The 21,235-nt window shown below is 34.7% G+C and overlaps 1 pseudogene across 1 annotated transcript; it reads right to left on the bottom strand.

Annotated features, from left to right (window-relative positions):
- Nucleotides 1-6,228: 6,228 nt before the first annotated feature.
- Nucleotides 6,229-15,848, bottom strand: LOC145571344 (transcription factor SRM1-like; annotated as a pseudogene). Its single transcript, XR_014096572.1, has 3 exons — nt 15,605-15,848; nt 6,780-7,277; nt 6,229-6,384 (listed from the first exon to the last, which is right to left on the bottom strand). The product of XR_014096572.1 is annotated as a transcription factor SRM1-like (transcript).
- Between the last annotated feature and the right edge of the window lie 5,387 nt (nt 15,849-21,235).

Here is a 21,235-nt window from a genome sequence, read left to right as displayed (position 1 = left end):
ACTGCTCCCTCCGTGTTTTTTTTTAAATGTTACAGTTTGACCGCCACATATTTTTAGGAAATTTAATTGACTTAAATAAAATAAGAGGTTAGCGGAATAATTAAAGTATTAAAAAATTATAAAAGAAAGATAGTAGGGTTAATAGTTTATTGAAAAGTAATGAATGTAATAAAAAAAATATATATATAATAAAAAAGTACTAGTGGGTGTGGGTGGGGACCATGAGAGGAGAGAGATATAGTATTTTAATGTAACTTTTTTCAAAAAATGAAGTGTAACACTTAAAAAAGGAAATTTTGTGTAGAACTACACTAAAAATATGGTCATTTGTGAACAATTTTTTTTTTATTTATTTAGAACTACCCACAAGTTTGAAAACGTTTGGGTAGCACTACCCATTAACATTTTCCGTCCAATTAAGACGTTATCGAAGCCCACTTTTTTCACTTTTGCCACCCAATTAACTCTCCCAATTTGTATAAAGGTTTTAATTTACCTTAATTAACCAAATTAGGGTTTTAATTAGAATTCATTTTAGGGTTCATGAGTTTAGTATTATTTGGGGATTTTGATTTTTATGGCTTGGGGGTTTAATTAAATTGGGGTTTTTGCTTATTTTAGCATTAATTGGCCATTGTAATTGAAAAAAATGAAAAAATTGGGCCAAAATAACGTTTTAATTGGACAAAAAACGTTAGTCGGTAGTGCTATCCAAACTTTTCCAAACTTGCGGGTGGTTCTAAACAAATAAAAAAAAATGGGTAGTTATTCACAAATGACCCTATTTTTAGGGTAGTTCTACACAAAATTTTCCTTAAAAAAAACGGTCGAAAATGGGAAGTGTAACACTTAAAAAAAAACACGGAAGAAGTAATATAAATGAGTACGAGTAATGTACGTAGTACTCCGTAATTTTTTTTTTAAAAAAATCTTCATTAATAAATAAACGAACAGGAAAATAAAAAAAAATAAAAAAATAAAAACCCAACTAATTATTAGCTCAAGCGATGCCTGACAGAAAATCTTGCGTGGACCTGGTCCACAATAATATTATTGTTGAATAATTTAGAGTATGAGATAATTTTTATGTTTGATTTGCTTAATTAATAAAGGTGAAGGTGTTAATAGGTGAAGGTGTTTAATTAAGTAAAGCAAAGTAATTAGAGCAAATAATCTTGGTAAAAAGGAATTAAAGTTTTCTTGGTAAAAAGAAAACCAAACTCGGTTTAGAAGATGAACCTATGTTTTAGAGGAAGAAAGTTCGCTGGCAATTAAGGTGGTGGTTGTTGGACCTCGCGTGCACCAGTTTCTGGTCGGAGGTCAGCCGCCCGGTCAGGGCCACCACTGCCTCTCTGGGCGCCAGAAGGGAGAAAGAATTTGCTGCCCGGTACAGGGCCTTCATCGCCCCTATAGGTCACGAGGAGTAACTCGATTTTCTGGGTTTCACCTCCCGGTAGGGCCACCACCGCCCGACCGGGCGTGAGACCTTCCAAATTTCGAAACTCAGGTCCGCCCAGTAGGGCGCGTGTCCTTCTTGTTTTGTAATTGAGGCTTTTCGTCAGTTTCATGGTATGGTTTGGCTTTGTTTTGCTCTAATGTATATATGTGTCAAACACATATGTTAGAAAAAAAAAAAAACAGAAAAATATGGCAGTTCAATATTTTTCTTAAAACCAGTTTGCAAACCCCATTTATCATCATCACAAATCACATACACTTATTTACATTGTATTGTAATCAGCCTACTTGTGATTGCAATTGTTCTTAGTTGTATCTCCCGAGTAAATTTCCGTGATACCCGGTTGTAGTATAGGGTCGGAATTATATTTTTGGGAAAGTGATCCCATTCACGCCTCAAAGATTTTACCGTTTTATTTTGTTTGCTTTGTTTGTGACCCTTGTAAACACAAAATCCCCAACAATCCAAAAGTATAAACTCTACAAAGATGGCAAATGTGAAGGGAAATGATGACGAATTTCCAGAAATTAGACAAGTTCGAGGGTGTAGATCTTGGTATGGAGATGAAAACGAAGATGGTGATGTTTCTTGTGGGATTACAAGAAAAAGGTTTGATGGAAGGTTTTCTCTAACCAGTCATATGATCAAAGTCACTCCATTCAAGTAAGAGGTTTCATACTTGTGATTAATATATAATTATATGTCTGATTATTTATCTCTATGGTTAATTCTTGACATGTTTAATCTAAGTTTACTATTTGTGTCTTGATTATTATTAGAGATATGTTGTCATGTAATTATGCCTATTAAAGATGATTGGTAAAAATCATGATTGTTGGTTAAAACCATGTAATTTAACATTGTTAATGGATGAACTAATTATTATGGTTCATGAAATGAGTGTGAATCACTGTTTGTTTTTACATTGATATTAAGATACTTAAGATTTTTTCTGGGTATAGTTAATACATTTGCTATATAGACGGTTAATGCTTGCTATGTATGGACGATTTAACAGCCATGATTATTTGTTATACAAAGTATGTATTATTTCACCTTGTTACATGGGTTGTTAGTTGATGGTTTGTACTTTGTATGGCCTAAGTGATGTCGTTTCAATTCATTTATAGCAGTTATTTATATATAGCAATTACTCATGTATGATGAATAATGTATAGTCTAATAACGTGTTACTCCGTAGTACTTATTCATGAAAGCTGGTTGAATGGCCTTGTTTTGTTTTATTTGTGATTGTAAGTTTACATGCATGAATTAAATCAAATAGTCATTTAATCATTGACAAAGGTATATGAGCATGTATGCCGGCAGTTGTAATATGTCACTTTGTTGTGTGATGGTATTGTATATCATGGAAAGTATAATCTTGTGATTAATATGTTACAATTATTAGGTTTATTAATGCCTTGTTGTCTTGATAAAAAAGTAATAATGACACATGCTAAATTATTATTCAAGTTATTATTCTATGGTATAATAGAATAATGAAGTTGTAATGAGTTATATGTCAAGAATTGTTGATTAATTAACAATAACGAATTTTCTATTAATTAACAATAACGAATTTTCTATGGCGAAATCGAATAAAGGTAGGCAATGAGTGTCATGGTCTATGACATGAGGATTTTGTATTGAAATTATTAAAATTGATTAATTCAATGTTTAATTTAATTATTGATGTTATTTTATGTCTCTATGGTGATAGTATAATGAAGTGTTTGTTGATATTGTTCGCGAAATTTATTCAAGTTATATGGATAATGATAATCTTTTTGTGAATATGAGTTTATACTCTTGGTTACAAAAGAGTATGCATGTATCAGACAAAAGCTATGTAAGTAGGCGGATATTGTTTATGCAATTGGTCAAGTAAGTAGGTATACTAGCAATCCTAGTATGCTACATTGGCAAGCGGTTCGATGCTTGTTGAAAATCATGGATTATGGTTTGTCTTATAGTGGATACCATTCTGTTATAGAAGGGTATTCAGATGCAAGTTGGATCTCAAATAGAGATCATTCGTCCGCAAGTAGTGGATGGGTATTCCCAAATGGGGGAGGTGTTATTTCATGGACAACTAACAAGTAAACTTGCATTGCTAATTTAATAATGACATTGGAGTTCATTGTATTACATTCTGCTGGTAAAGAAGCAGCATGATTAAGGGTTTTAATGCATGAGATACCTTTGTTACAAAAGTTAATATCACTAATAATGATAAATTGTGATAACAATGATCTTGGCTGAGGCATACAGTCAAGTGTATAATGGTAAGTTAAGGAACATTAGTGTAAGGTATAATTACATTCAAAGACCTAACAAGGATAGTGTAATCACTATTGTTTATATTCGTACGAAGTTTAATCTCCCTAGTTGCTTTTAAAAGTATGGGTTAGAGATGTTAATAAAAGGATGGCAATCATTTAAGATTGGAGCCCCATTGTAATCACAATTAGGAGAATCTTAACTTAATAGCCAATAAGACGTTGGGTCTTAAGTTCAATGAGATCAATTCTCTTATTTGATGATTGGGAACTTGTTAAATCTATCATCCAAGGTTAAGTTCCGGTTTTTCACTGATGAAAAGAGGTTGTTTTAACTTAATAGAATTCCTGACATAGTGCTCGGTCACAAGAGCATGCTTTGGAAGTCTACCTATATAAGTACGAAGTTTAACCGCTTCATGAAGCTATTGGGGCATAGTTTTGATGTACTTATGAATGTATATGGACACATGGCTCATAGTGTCAAGTAATATGTATTTAAGTAATTCATCTTGTGTGTGTAAGATCTTCAAGTTTCCAATATGTGTCGCTTTTGGTTCAAACGTTTTAGAGGAAGAAAGTTCACTACCAGTTAAGGTGGTGGTTGTAGGACCTCGCGCGCACCAATTTCTGGTCGGAGGTTAGCCGCTCGGTCAGGGCCACCACTGCTCGACCGGGCGCGAGAAGGGAGAAAGAATTCGCTGCCCGGTACAGGGCCTTCATCGCCCTATAGGGCACGAGGAGTAACTCAATTTTCTGGGTTTCACTGCCTGGTATGGCCACCGCCGCTCGACCGGGCGCGAGACCTTCTAGATTTCGAAACTCAGGTCCACTTGATAGGGCGTGTGTCCTTCTTGTTTTTTAATTGACGCTTTTCATCAGTTTCATGGTATGGTTTGGCTTTGTTTTCCTCTAATATATATATGTGCCAAACACATATATTAGAAAAAAACAAGAGAAAAATATGGCAGTTGAATATTTTTCTTGAAACCAATTTGCAAACCCCAATTATCATCATCACAAATCACATACACTTATTTACATTGTATTGTAATCATCCTACTTGTGATTGCAATTGTTTTTCGGTGTATATCATGAGTAAATTTTCGTGATACCCGATTGTAGTATAGGGTCGGAATTATACTTTTGGAAAGTGATCCTGTTCACGCCTTGAAGATTTTACCATTTTATTTTGTTTTCTTTCTTTGTGACCCTTGTAAACACAAAATCCCAACAATTATTGTGGACCTAAGGTTTATACACACGTAACTGGCATTATATTCAACACAATGACTCCTAATTTTAATATAGTAACATTATTTTTAACATAGTAACCTTTTTTAAAATTTGTGTGGCCTTTAATGTTATTATGAACTTAAAGTACGACACTATGTTTAATAGTGATCTTTATTATTCATATTGACAACTATATTAAATATTTCATTAAAAAAATTAATCTCTTATAGGCTTATAGCTTTTATAATGTCACACTAACTTTTATTTCAACATAATAACCTTTGTTTTAATATAGTGACTGTAATCCCCCGTATTTTTAAATATGTTATAAATATAATTTAATTTTATATATAATATTGATTTGTATTTTTCCGTAATTTAACTTCAAAATATTCAAATTATTAATTTGGGTCAAAAATTATTTTGGTACAAATTATTTTATGAACCTTCATTCTATAATTTATTTCAATACAACTAAAGCTTAGTCCATTTCATTCATTTGGTCCATTAATTTTATGAGGCCCAATCTTTCTATTTACCCTACAACATTCTCCCCTATAAATACCCCATTAATCCCCAAAAAATTTCATACACAAAAAGGTTAGTCTTATTTTCTCCTTTGTTTTATTAATTTGTATAATTATAATTATTGATTTATGGGTTTTGATTTTATTGTTTGAACACTAATTGAAAAAACGCCATCCGTAACGGGAAAAAAGGGCCCATCCGTAACGGGAAGCGTCCGTTACGTATGCAGCCGTTACAGATGGCCATTATTATTCATAACGGGCACTATCCGTTACGAATAACCCAATGTCCGTTACGAATAACGGGGTTATTTTTAACGGACATTTCAACCGTTACAAATAACCTCGTTATATGTAACTGACACATGTTTTGCCCGTTACAAAAAACGGGTTAATAGTAACGGGCATAATATCTGCCCATTACAAATAGTGTTTGTCCTAATTATAAAAAAATTCAGCATATACTGGATAGCTTAGTTTGGTTAATGATTTTATCAATTACAAAAAATAAATAATATTAAATAATAATTCATACAAGTATACACTTCAAATATAATTAGTAAAAGCTATACATTCAAATGATTTTATCAATTCACATTTGGAGCATGTACATGTTTTCTTTAGACTTGAGCTATACAAATATCTAGCAGAATAATCAAGAACCTTTTTTTTCAAGGGATAGTTCAAACAAGAACTCAAGTGGCACCAACACAAACTGTAGAAGTTCGCTCGAGTTGTTGAATATCGATATGAATAATCAGGTCACCAATCAAAATCTTCAATGATGCTATAAATGGCAAATGTCAAAAGTATTTCAGTATTATACATTGCCCGCCCCTGTCAATTCTCTTTGTGCACGAGCAACAAGCAACTTATAACCCTGCATATGATAACAAATTAAGGAATAATTTTATCATCAAAATGAAAACAGCTCAAAGGATTTATTAAAAAAAAAATCCACAGATGAACATTGGTTAAGAGAAGCTCCTACACTACTTGCACTAATTAGCTGCTAAATTAGCACGACAATCTTTGTAATAAACTAAAGAAGACTCCATAGTTTCACCTTCCAATGAATTATTTTAGGTTTGTATAAGAATGATAATTTTAAGTGACCAAGGTTTCTCAGTAAAACTGGTATTCCCAAGCAAGGCAACCATATTCTAACTCATTTCAGAAAATAAAAACCCATTACCCACTTAAACATGGGGGAAAGCAAACTTTTCTTTTCTTTCCACTTGTACATCTAATATAGTTGATCATCAATTATCTTACCTGTGAGCAGAGGTGTGCGACATCAGATATGTCAAAGGAGCCATGCCCATAGGGGCTCCAGGGACTACTGACCCAGGCACTGGTACTCGCACACCATAAGGCATGTGAGGAGGTGGAAGATTTATCAGAGCCCCAATAGCAGAAACCAATAACCCACCAATTGGTTGTCCAATAGTTGGAGTACCATACATACCCACTCCTGAAGGAGTAGCAGGGGGCTGAGCAACCTGTTTTTTGTATTTCCTGGCGCAATCCCATATGCAGGTGCATTTACCTGACCAGTAATTGGACCCTGGGATGCTAAAACATCCCCAGAGTTCACATTGGTGATATCATGAATGCTCGATCTTCTCCTATCTTTAGTCATAGAGTTCAACCTAATGAAATACTTTTGAGCATGGCTTGCCACTTGTGTTGGTGTTCTTGTTACCACAAAGTTCCGAGATATACTCCACCAATCACCTTTTCCATATATTTTCCAGGCCAAGAAGAAATAGCCTGTTTACAAAAGGTACACACCAAAATGAAAACCACACCAAGTATAAAACATGCAGCAGGTAAGCAATGTAAAATAAGAGGCCCGCATACAAAGTATAATGATAGCTGAACAGAAAAATATAGCATAAACATGCTTCGTGCTCAAGCACTATTCTTCTTTATATCAAATTATAAATTGGATTTTGTCACAAAATATATATATAAAATAAATTATAAATTGGATATATAGATAATACATATAATGTAAAAGTTCTTCCTTCAACTTAGTTTTTTAGAGCTAAATAAGTTAAATACCACTGTGTTACCCCAATTAAATCTCCTCAGATGTCCAGATCAGTTAATATTTTTTATTTTTTATTTTTTTAAATTCCTAAATAGATATTACACTGCCTCATTACCCATCAGCACTCTTGAAGTCCTGATTAATCATCAATAAGCACAAACCTTTGAAGAAATTCGGCAATGAAATAAACAAATAACCTACTTGACGATTCAAACACTAAGCAAGTGAGCGTAAACAGATAACATTTTCAGAGTAGTACAACAACAAGGTCACCAATAATTCAACTGCCAAGAAGCAACCACAAATAAACAGAAAAATTCAAACAAATACCAAACTATTGGTATCAACTAGTTAATCAAATTAGTCACTAAGCAATAATAATAAATAATTCAATAATCAATAATTTAATCAACATCAAGTCCAATTACTTCAAATTTGTTATATAGAAATTTACGCATTTACCCAAATTATCTAGGTTTGTGGATAATTTTTGGTGATAATCGGTAGTATTTCACAGCGACAGCTAGATTGTCCGAATATTTGCAAAATATTATGCGACAAGAAACGCCGATAATTCTGAACCAGTCAAAACGACAAACCTTTTAGATGATATAGGGAAATGAAATCAACAATATTCAACAAATAATCTCCAGAAAAAAAAAATTACAGAAAAAACAAAATGAATACCTCTTAATCAAGCTGTCTCGGACAAGACCAATAGAAGGAAGAACCTTCTCATCATACTCCAATCTGATGACGGGCCCTAAGAGTCTGAAAAATATGAGGAAGACGATTTTGATCAAGGCGAGACAAAACCCTAAGTGTAAGATTCACCATCTAAAGATCCTTAATACTAGAAATTGATGAAAAATTGTGAGGTCGGGTACGAATATCAAAGGTGTAAGGCTTCTGGAGCCATGGAATTCGGACATGAGTACCTTTGCCGACAGTTTCATCGAGAACTCCGCGAAAACGGTCAAAGATGACGACCTTTTCGCTGCCGTTGACGGTGTAGAGGGAGTAATAGTCCTTCAGACATTCTAAAGACTCTAAAAAACAAGAGAATAAAGGAATTAGGGTGGTGAAATGGAGGAGATTGAGTGAATTGAGTCGTAGAAGAGAGAGATTGAGTTACGAAAATGAGAGAGGAGAGAGTAAAGAATGGAGGATATAAGTGTTTAATTTGACGGCTAGGACTAGGAGTGTGAAACCCTAATAATTAGAAATGGGCTCCTCTTTTCATGGGCTTCTCTTTCCAGATGGGCCAAATATTGTAACGGGCACATGGTGTCCATTACGAATAAATATTTATTCGTAACGGGCACATGGTGTTCGTTAAATATTTTGCCCGTTACAACTAATATATTATTCGTAACGGACACATGGTGCCCGTTACGAATACTATATTATTTGTAACGGACAATATTTTGCCCGTTACGAATGTATTTAATGTAACGGGCATAGCTTTGCCCGTTACAAATAACCCGTTACAAATGAAACTTTTGGTGTCCGTTACGAATACTATATTAGTTGTAACGGGCAAAATATTGTCCGTTACGAATGTATTTAATGTAACGGGCATAGCTTTGCCCGTTACAAATAACCCGTTACAAATGAAACTTTTTCCACTTGTGGAAATTAATTTAATTAGTATAAAATTGTATTTTGATGATTAAACTTTATAATTTCAGAATTTATAAATGTCATAATTTCAGATTTTGTAAATTTTATAACCTAGGGTTTTTAATTATTGAAAATCATGAATTTAGGGTTTTTATGAACAATTGATTTAGGGCTTTTATAGTAATGATGTTTTGAAATTTTGGTGATTATAACTACTGATTAGTTTAACTTAATTCCAAATTATTTTGAACACGTAAATTCGTAGTTTAATTTTTAGATTTTCGTTCGTTAATATTAATCCCGTTTAAATCCCAATCAAATTCTAAACTCATCCGATTTTGATGAAAAGTAGTGTTTTCCATGTGGAAACAACATTTTAAGAAAGACTCACTACCTTTTGTAGTGAGCACCACCCTCTCGTGGCCAAATTCAGCCTCTAAATATGATTTTCGGGCATTTTTTGATTTTAACGAAGTTTTTTTTATACTTAAAATATTATCCTTGAGTTTGATTGATAAAATTAATTATGTTTAAAGTTAATTAAGCATAAATATATGTTTTATATTGAAGTTTTAAGTGCTGTAAATAGTTTCTAAGTATTACTTTTGATGTTTTATAAAGAGGGTTTAATCACCCATTAAAAAGGGAGATTATTAGGGTTTTTAAATAATTCTAAGATTTTTATTAAACTTTAAACTTGCTGTAATTTCACGTATAAGAGTGTATTTTAAGGTTTTTATGATGAAAATTTAAAGAACTATATATAAGCCTTTAATTTTAACTAAAGGGAAGGTTTTAAAGTGTTGTTTGATTTGGATTTTGAAGGTTTTAAAGTAAGTTAGTATTGCTGTAAATTTGATTGATTGGGTATTGATTAAGATGTTATTATTTGGTTTAAGAGAGGAGTTTATTGAAGGTGATTTCTAGTTAGTAAAGTGGCATACCAATTCATTTGCTCAAGGTACGTACAAGTTACAAAACCTTTCTTTTAGGTGCATGTTTAAGGACGGATCGAGAACTTAGTATCATGTATAGGGATGACTGAGTTAATTGTTTGGTTATACATTGTGAATTTCGTATGACGTGCACTATTTTATATTGCAAGTATTATTTGTGCTCTAATTATGCAAGGTGCGCTTAGAGGCAAAGGTATATGATTGGTGTAATGATTAATTTATTACTCATTCATGATTATGCAAGCAGGATGAGTAAAGGAAGAATTTAAGTCTTATAAGACGAGGTTAAGGTTTTGGGGTGCCTTATGCACTCAAGGTATTTATACACCGAGGTAGTTAAAGGAATAAATAATAAATGTTGCTTGTCACTAATAAATCAATAATTGAAATTGAAAAGTTGTTTTACTTGATTGAATTGATATGGATTGATTGTATTGTTTGCATATGAGTCATCACCAAGTCTAAACCTGTAAATCACGTAAAGTGCAAGATGGATGAGCAATAAAACTCTGGATTGGTGCACTTCTGGAGTAATGACAATCAGGGGTTGGGGTACACGGGGTATTAGCCATGTACTTTTATCGAGGCCGTCTGATCTACGAGTCTCCTGTTTCAAATATTTTTTTAAAACTAGTAGTTAGGTGAGATCTCATACTAACTACAGTCACGGAGTCGCGCCCGTGGTCGTTGGATGTTTATTGATGTTTCCGAAAGGAGGCATGGGGTTTTCTTTATTGATGTTCCAAATGGAGCATGGGTTGGACAACCTTGTCTGTTGCTTAATCCAAAGAATTAAATAAAATGAGTTTGCTACTATTAACTAGTGAAGTCTTAATAAAATTGATAATTGAGTCGTGTGTTGAGTGTATAATTTAATGATGCATGATGATTAATTATTAGTAGCATGTTATGGATTTCTTATTTGTTTCGCAGCGTGTATGTACTCAGCTTTGCTGATTGCATGCTTTTGTGTGTGTCTTTCTTTGGTCATGGCCTTCGCCTTTCAATGACCCTGTGACGATCCAATTTTTACACTTGTAATATTGGGGAGCAGATTAACCACAGGTTCTTACATACACAGCATTCGCACCAGGGTTGTGGGATTTTGAGTAGAGAGTTGGTTATTATTCGCAGTTTATTTCTTTTCATAAGTTTGAATTTATTTAAACTCTGGTTTTATTTATTTACTACTTTTGTGGGGTTTTGAATAAGGGCCGTAATGGTTCCAAGTTGTATGATTTAATTTGGTTTTGGTTATTGGTTTTGAAACTTATTTATAACTGAGTTAGTTTTCCGCTGCTAATTTCTGATATAGCCTTAACGTTTGAACACGTGGCGGTAGCATGCCAGTAATTCTCTTGGATTTTGTTCAGGGTATTTACAGGTTTTAAGAGAGAATTATTGGGGTGTTACAGTGACATTTATTTTTTATTAAGAAAACAATCATATTGTCTCTAATGTTAGTGGTCCATAATAAATTAGTGTGAACCAGGTTCATTTAAGAATTTGTAATAATATCAGTATATCACTAATATATAAAGTCGGTCTCGCAAGCAGGCCACGAGACAGCGAAACTTGACATTCCAGTTTTTCGCCAAGTGTCGCCCCACTGTAACACCCCCAAATCTCCCTCTACGGAAATACCAGTATAATATGTATAATTATACCGTAGAGATAGACTTAGGCGTATTACCGCCGCGTGATTATGCAAGGCTACTCAACTTACTAAACAAAACAATACTTTGCAGCGGAAACTTCAAAACTCTTCTTATTAATAACTATAAATAGAAACCAATGTCATGAGTACTCAAATTAAATACAAAGACAAGATTCCTAAATTAGTGAAACCAAATCCTGGGACTCCAATGCATTACTTTATTCACTTCACCTGAAATAACACTGCTTACCATTACGGTAAACAGGGCAAACCAAAACAAATAAGAAGTATGGGTTAGCAAAATATGCTAAGTACGGTAAGTGCAAGATAATTAAACTCAATTTATTTGCAAACATGCTTTTAAAACCAATTTCCAATATTCTAAACTCATGGTTTAAAACCAATTCTCAATATTCCAAAAACCAATAAAACCAATGCCAATTATTCAAAACCATTTCCTCATATTAAAACCCAGTTCCTCATAATAAACCAATTAAACCAATTAAACCAATTCCTCTCCTAAGTGTGCACACCCCCCAAGCCAGTCTCCTTATGTTACAAGGCTATTCTTGAGGAAAGACCCGGTCATACAAAGTCCAAGGCCTTATCAATAAACCAAATCCACATAGTGGGATCAGAAACATGCTTATAAAGCATAATAATAAATCAATGATTCAATAAATCCTCTTTTAAATCCAATAATTCAACCTTTAATGAAAACAATCCAAACTCCTTTTCAATAAATCCAACTTGCTTTCAAAATCAATCCTTTTTAAACATGAATAATAAATTAATTAATCAAAACATGTTATAAAAATCAATACTCCAATTCAATTATTAAAACCAACATTTTAAACATACTTTTATTTCATAAACCTAATTCAAGTCAATTTAATTCAAGCAACATAAATCATTCAAACATTTTCATTCAAATCGATCACTTTCAAGGTATCTAGCCACCTAACGTACCTTAATCCTTGCTTAGCCAAAAATTACTTCAAAAGAACTCTCAAGTAGCTTGATCAAAAACACCCTACAAATAAATATAACCTTAATTAATATAAGGTTATCAAATAATCACAAACAATTAAATTAAACCCTCCCAACTATATGTACATGAACCTTTTAAATTAATTTCACATAACATCATTAAAATCTGATTTTCTATAATTAAAACTTCTCATAATAATTTTATATTAATCTCCCATAATAATAATAATAATTGAATAAGAGAAAAGGAGAAGAAAGATAAGAAACCAAGGAGAAAGAAGAATTGGATTTTCGTTGGAAAAAGTAGGCAGAACTTTCAGAGGCTATAACTCCTTCTTTATAACTTCGAATTGGGTGATTCTTAAGCCTAACCTCAAGGATTTTTTGAGAGGAATAATTTTTTGTGAAACGTTAATACCCCAAAACTGACTAGAAGTGCTCGAAAACTGGCTTCAAATATAAACGGGATAATTTGTGTAAAATTGAGGAGTAGAAAAGAAGAGAATTGATGTGAAGAATGTGAGAGGTATGAAGGGGTATTTATAGGCTAGCTCATGCAAGAATTATGGTAGGAAAATGTAGGAAGAATTATGGTAAGTAGGGTTTAAGGGATTACTTGGAGAAGTGAGTAAAGATTTAAGGAAAGTTTTAGTATTGAAGAGATTGTGTATAATTGAATATGGAAGGTATGTATGTCATGAAAAATATTAAGGAAATTAGAATTACTTGGGGAATAATTAAGAAGAATGAATGGCAAGAAAATATAATGATTGGATATTAAAAAGATGGAGAATTAGAATTAAGGAAAATAGGAGATTTTAAGGAGAAAATTAAAAATACAAATTACCAAAATATTTTTCCCAAAATCTACATGGGATGGTCGGAATTTTTGATCTTTCCTAAGCTCATATTTTCAGCCCTCCTATTTAGTATTTAGGAAATTATTTTGCTAGTTTTGAGGAATTAAAATAATTGTGTAAATAATATTTATTGTATAAAATAATTAAATGATAAAATATCAAATATTCACCAAATAATTAAACTAATAAAATCAGATTTTCACATAGGAAAATCCGAAATTTATTAGTCAAATAAATGGGATTTTCAGACTTATTAAAATAATAATAAAATATAGCTTTTGCCTTACTTAAAATATCCGAAATATCTAAATAATTCGGTTTTTAAAATAGGATAAATGGATAATAAATTTTATCCAAAATAATAATTTGTTTTTAAAATACTTTTGGCGCCAAAATTCAAATATCATTTTGGCTCCAAGATTTAAATAGTAAGTTGAATTACTAAAATACCCTTTTTAGAAAATAATAATTAATTAATTAATTAGGAAAATACGTATGAAAATACGGGGTATTACAGTCTACCCCCCTTAAAATAAGTTTCGACCCGAAACTTAGCCAAAAGAAAAGAAAATCATTTTGAAATTATTGGTCCATGCACATCATAACTTGACTCAAGACTCCAACTAAACTTAATTAAGACTCGAAATCACTCAAAAATGACTCGAAAAACAGACGCGCGAAACTCTATCGCCCTCTACCCCCCTTAAAAGGAGTTACGCCCCCGTAACTCGACCACTGACCTTAGGCAAACAACTCTTGGTAGCGTTTCCTCATATCAGCCTCAGCTTCCCATGTAGCCTCTTCAGTTTTTTGATTTGACCACAACACTTTCACAATGCTCACATCCTTGTTCCTTGTGCCCCCTTACCTTAGAATCAAGAATCTTTACTAGTCTTTCCTCATAAGTCAAATTCTCATCCATCTCAATGGTTTCTATTTGTAACACATGTGTCACATCAGGAATATACTTTCGGATTTGGCTCACATGGAACACATTGTGAACCCTTTCTAGCTCACTAGGCAAATCCAACTTATAAGCCACTTTCCCCACTTTCTGAATGATCTCATATGGCCCTATGTGCTTTGGGTTTAACTTTCCCTTCTTTCCAAACCTCATCACCCTTTTCATGGGTGAAATTTTCAACAAAACCTTTTCTCCTACTTCGTACTCCTCTTCCCTCCTTTTCAGATCAGTATAACTCTTCTATCGATCTTGGGCCGCTTTAATCTTTTCTTTGATCAACTTAACCTGCTTCACCATATCCTCAATCATCTCTGGTCCAAGAACCATAGTCTCACTTATATCATTCCAACACACTAGGCTTCTACACTTCCGACCATACAATGCTTCAAACGGTGCCATTCCAACGCTTGCATGGTAACTGTTGTTGTAAGAGAATTCTATCAAATCTAGGTGGTCTTCCCAAGACCCTTGATACTCCATCACACAAGATCTCAACATGTCCTCCAATGTCTGAATCGTTCTTTCCGTTTGACCATCTATCGCTGGGTGAAATGTTGTGCTCATTAACAACTTAGTTCCCATTTCCTTTTGCAAACTTTTCCAAAAGTTAGACAAAAATCTTGAATCTCTATCCGAAATGATATTCGTGGTACCCCATGGTACTTCACCACAAACTTCACATATGCTCTTCCCAACTGATCCATGGTCCAAGTACTTCTCATGGGTATGAACGCTGCTGACTTCGTCAACCTGTCCACTATTACCCAAATAGTGTCATTCCCTACCTTGGTTTTTGGCAAGGCTCCCACCAAATCCATAGAAATCGAATCCCATTTCCACTCGGGCACCTCCAAGGATTGGACCTTTCCTTGAGGTCTACGATGCTCAATCTTCACCTTCTGGCATGTCAAACACTTAGAGACAAATTCAGCCACTCCTCTCTTCATATTGGGCCACCAAAAAGTCTTCTTCATGTCCTTATACAACTTATCACCTCCAGGATGAATTGAATAAGGAGAATTATGGGCTTCTTCCACCAATCGTCGTTTCAGATCATCACGATTCTGCGGTACACACCATCTTCCCTTAAATCGAATACTTCCCTCATCACCAATGGTGAAATCCAACACTTCTCCTTCATTAATCTTCTTCTTTATTGTCTTTAACTTCTCATCTTCCAATTGACTTTCCCTTATCTCATCATAAATGGATGGTTGAACCACCAAGGCACTCAACATACTAGCTAGCCACTTCACCATGCCCCACTACCTCCAAATTCAACTTCTGAAATTCCACAGACAACTGATCTGGTACTACCATCACATTCACCGTATGCTCTGACTTTCTGCTTAATGCATCTGCCACCACATTAGCCTTCCCCTCATGATACTGAATATCCAATGTATAATCACTCATATACTCCAACCATCGTCTCTACCTCCCATTCAAGTGCGTCTGGGTGAAAATGTACTTCAAACTCTTATGGTCCGTGAAAATCCTACAAGTCACCCCATACAAGTAATGTCTCCAAATCTTCAAGGCAAACATTACTGCAGCTAACTCTAAATCGTGGGTTGGGTAATTCCCTTCGTGAACCTTCAACTGCCTCGAGGCATAGGAAATCATTCTTCGATGTTGCATCAACACACATCCCAATCCCAACTTCGATGCATCACTGTACACGTCATATAGATCACTTCCATTCGGCAAAGCCAGCACAGGTGCTGTGGTTAACCTTTCTTTCAAGATCTTAAATGCCTCCTCACACTCATGGGTCCATGAGAACTTCTGCTCCTTTTTCATCAAACTTGTCATGGGCTTCGCGATCCTTGAAAAATCCTTCACAAACCTTCTGTAATAGCCTACTAAACCCAAGAAACTCCTTACATCCGATACATTCTTTGGGGTTGGCCAATCACTCACAGCTCGAATCTTGCTTGGGTCCACTGTAACTCCGTCCTTGGAAATAACATGGCCCAAAAATTCTACTTCCTCCAATCAAAACTCACACTTAGACAACTTGGCATAGAACTGATGCCCCCTCAAACATGAAAACACTTGTCTCAAATGCTCCTTATGTTCTTCTTCATTCTTTGAATAGACCAAAATATCATCAATAAACACTACGTACCACAAACTTGTCCAGGTATGGCCTAAAAATCCTATGCATCAAATCCATGAACACTGAAGGTGCATTGGTCAAACCAAATGGCATCACTATGAACTCATAATGACCATAACGGGTCCTGAAAGCACTCTTTGCAATATCTTGCTCCGCAATTCTCAACTGGTGATAACCCAATCTCAAATCTATATTTGAGAAGACCCTTGCTCCCTTCAACTAGTCAAACAAATCATCGATCCTTGGTAATGGATACTTATTCTTCACTGTCACCATATTCAACTCTCGATAATCTATACACAACCTCATGCTTCCATCTTTCTTCTTCACAAACAATATTGGAGCTCCCCATGGTGATGAACTAGGCCTAATATAACCTTTCTCCAATAAATCATTTAACTGGGTCTTCAACTCCCTCAACTCAGCTGGAGCCATCCTATATGGAGCCTTAGAAATAGGTCCAGTTCCAGGCACTAGGTCGATAGTGAACTCAACATCCCTTACTGGTGGCATACCAGGAATCTCATCCGGAAACACATCTAGAAACTCTTCTACAACAGGAATACTGTAGGCGTCGCTCGAAGTGCGCCTACATTAAAGCATGTGGTGAATATGCTTGGCACTCATAGGAAGTGGGAATTGACATAATAAGATTAGGGACAAGGAAAATAGGGAGCCGCCAACAAGTTTTTAAGGAACTTGTAAACCGTTCACGGATCATAAAAGGCAACCACGAATAAAGGGACAACGAAGGCAACAACGATTGACCCGTGAAGATTACACCCCATTCATAATTCATAAGATTACTAACTCCATATGGTTTGGAGCCACGAAAGGAGGATCGGGGATGATGGTACGAAGTGAGTCATGGAGTCACATTCGCCCGTATTGGCCTCTACTCGATTCTTATAGTGAAAAGTGATTCCTGCGATCTCAAAGGCATACAAAAAAAATATTCAATTCGCTCCAAACTATTATTAGGCTAAATTGGTTTAATATTAATGCCACATATAATTATAAAATATTAGTGATCACTTCAATTAACAACAAGATTAAAAAGGAACCTAAACCGGTTGTCCAAATTATCTTATTACGCGTGATTTTCAATTACATATTTCCTTTAAACATGCAATATGGTGATCATAATAACAATGGAATAAACATTAATATTGGAAGAAATTTAACAATAATAACGTTAGTCAAATCAAATATAAAATAACCCTAATCATGATACTAGCAATAAGAAATAAGAGTAATTAAATTAATTAATTACTCACATTCTGCGCGTTCCTTTAAATTGCTACATCATGAATAAATTGTTAGTAACTTCAATAAAAATTTAAATCAAATGAAAATTAAATTAAATCAATATAAATTTGATTTGGTCAAAACCCTCAGTTAATTATACCTTTCACGCTTTGGTTTAAGTATAGAACTTTGGGTATTGTATAAACTCCTTGGAGTGCTTAATTAGGGGAAGTATTTTGAGAGAATAGGGTGGCTAGTATTTAGGCTAAAAAGGGAGAAGAGAATTATTTTATGATCAAGCTTGTTGATGATTGGAAAAGGGGTGATATGACCTCTATTTATAGAGAAAAAAGAAGGTCGAAGAATCAATAAAAGATAAGAATTCGAATCGGATAAAACTCTTGCGATAGACAACAGTTTTTGCGGTTTTTGTTTTTATCATATCTTTTGATCTAGAAATCGGAATAAGATAAATAAGATATTTTTGGAAAGCTCTTTAAGTCTACTTTCTAAACCAATTAGAATCAGATTAAAATATTTTGTAGAAGTAAATATATGGCCGAAATAGTGAGACGGTGTCAGTTTTGGATAGAGTTTGACATTCATATCTTTTCCGTTATAGCTCGAAATTGATATTATAATATATCATTGGAAAGATAATTTCAAGGGCTATAAAACCATATAAAATTTGGATAAAAACTATGAGGTACTAAAATAATATTTTTCTTTCTTTGAATGTCTTTCAATTCGGATAAAATTAGGACTTAAAAAAAAAAGGAGTTTTATTCAATTTGAAGCTCTTTGATCTTATCTTTTCAAAAAGGATAATTAGGATATTTTAGAAACTTATAGAAGCTTCTAATTAATCCTAATTGGTTTATGAATTGGATTAAATAATTTGGACCCTCCACATGATCATTGGGTCGTAGGTAAGGTGGGCTTAGGTTCGGTTTTGGCTCAGTTTAATATTTTGGCCATAACTTATTCGTTATAACTCGGATTTGGGCTTATAATATATCGTTGAAAAGATCTTTTAAAGCCCCATCCAATTATTCAATCATTGGACCCAGATTATGGACCAAAATAAACTGGATTAAACGTTTTTATAAAAAGGACACGAAATGAATGATTTTAAAGGACACGAAATGAATTATTTTGGGTTTATAGGCACGAAAAGAGGAAAATAAGTTATGTTTTGGGGAAATGGGCTAGGAATTGGGTTGTTTTATGAAATGGAAATATGGATTTAAGCACTCCAAAAATTAAATACTCAACCCGACCAATAATGGCGGTGAAAGGTTGTTCATCATCGGGTTTGGTTTTGGGGAGACATTTTTAGGTGTCTACAGAAGCCCCCACTTTGACTGAGTTTGTAGAAACGTCAGTTTTGAAAACAATAGTCAAAGTAGTCGATAGGGACGGAGAATGATTTAAGACGTTCTGCGATCCTAAATCATTCTGTATACGCCGATACCTGCAGAAAAATGTTAGTTCTACAGATAAAAGAGTAAAGGGATAGAATGCGTATCTGACACCAGTGTATCGGTGACAAATGAGTTTGGTAGCTTCCTATGCTTGAGGGAATCCACCGGATGACGTTTGTTGAAACGCTTTCCATGCTTGAGGAAAGCCGACAGATGAGTTTGGTAGCTTTCTAAGCTTGAAGAAACCTACCGGATGACACTTTCCATGCTTGAGGAAAGTCGACATATGATTTTGGCGTTTTTCTATGCTTGAAGAAATCCACCGATAATGCTTTCCATGCTTGAGGAAATCCGACAAAGGAATTTGGCGGTTTTTTATGCTTGAAGAAATCCATCGGATAATACTTTCCATGCTTGAGGAAAGTCGACAGATGATGAGATTGCAAGTCTCTGTGTATCGAGAACCTTGCGTCATGAAATGATGGTGGTTCGATTGTCCCTGAACGTGGGTTGTAGATGGTCCGCTTGTCCCCGGACGTGGGCTGTGGTTGGTTCGCTTGTCCCCGAACGTGGGCTGTAGATGGTCCGCTTGTCCCCGGATGTGGGCTGTAGATGGTCCGCTTGTTCCCAGACGTGGGCTGTAGATGGTCCGCTTGTCCCCGGACGTGGGTTGTAAATGGTCCGCTTGTCCCTGGACGTGGGCTGTAGATGGTCCGCTTGTCCCCAGACGTGGGCTGTAGATAAGACCTGCAAAATAAAGTTTGCTAAGGGACTCGTATATATTGTGATTGACTTGACCAACTGACTTGACCAAGTTTGACTTGACATGACATGACATGTGTATGACTTGTGATTGTGTGTGTCTTGAGTGAGTGTGTGCACTGACACAAGTAATTAAAAATGCAAAAGAAAAAGACTTGACCAAGTTTGACTTGACATGTGTATGACTTGTGATTGTGTGTGTCTTGAGTGAGTGTGTGCACTGACACAAGCAATTAAAAATGCAAAAGCAAAAATTTTCCGTCATTTTTGTCATGAGTGGAGGGTACCGACTTTCTCCCGAGAAAGAAAGACGTGAAAAATGAAGTTTTGTTTTTGAACTTCCCCAAAATAAAAGTCATGGTAAGAAAAGGGAAGAAGTTTTGAACTTCCTTGTTGAGCAAGACGAAATGAATCACATGGATTTTCTTCTTGTCATATTGAACTGCCTGTCTTGAGTATAATGTATGCATGATGTATATTCTTAGGCTAGGAGGCTAAGGACAATTACGTCATGTGACACGATAGATGAATGAAATTAGGTCATGGAGCTAAGCATCACATATGGTGTAAAGAAACGATCTTGAACGTTACTTAGGTTTGGAAGCTAAGCACGTATATAGATGAAGTGATCGATGAGTATTGCATAATGAATGTCACATAGGTCAAGGAGCTAAGCACAATATGCGATGTATGAAACAATGAACATTGCTTAGGTCTAGAATCTAGGCAAGTATACAATGTATCTTTTGATGTTGTCTTGAAAGATGACGAAACATGCGCATCGTTGAAGTAAGATTTCATGATAGAAGGTTCCTAGAAGGAAAGGTGATATGGATATGTATGTGTGAGTGAAGTGTGTGAATGTGATACTAAGGATGGCTGCAAGGGTTATGGTGATGGAAATAGATGTGAGAAGAGTCAAAGATGATGACTCTTTAGGCTGGGTAGGCTAAATGATGTGGGTTCAAGCCCCCAAGTCTAGCTCTAAATGGGTAAGGGTAAGCATTGGATATTCTTTGACTCGATCATGCATGGATATGAATGTGAATGTGGCCGCACCTCGATGTGA

The sequence above is a fragment of the Chenopodium album genome, chromosome 2 (genome assembly GCF_948465745.1).
Source record: "Chenopodium album chromosome 2, dcCheAlbu1.1, whole genome shotgun sequence".
Classification (NCBI taxonomy): Eukaryota; Viridiplantae; Streptophyta; class Magnoliopsida; order Caryophyllales; family Amaranthaceae; genus Chenopodium; species Chenopodium album.
Note: the sequence above shows the minus strand (reverse complement) of the source record. Positions and strands in the feature narration are given on the sequence as shown.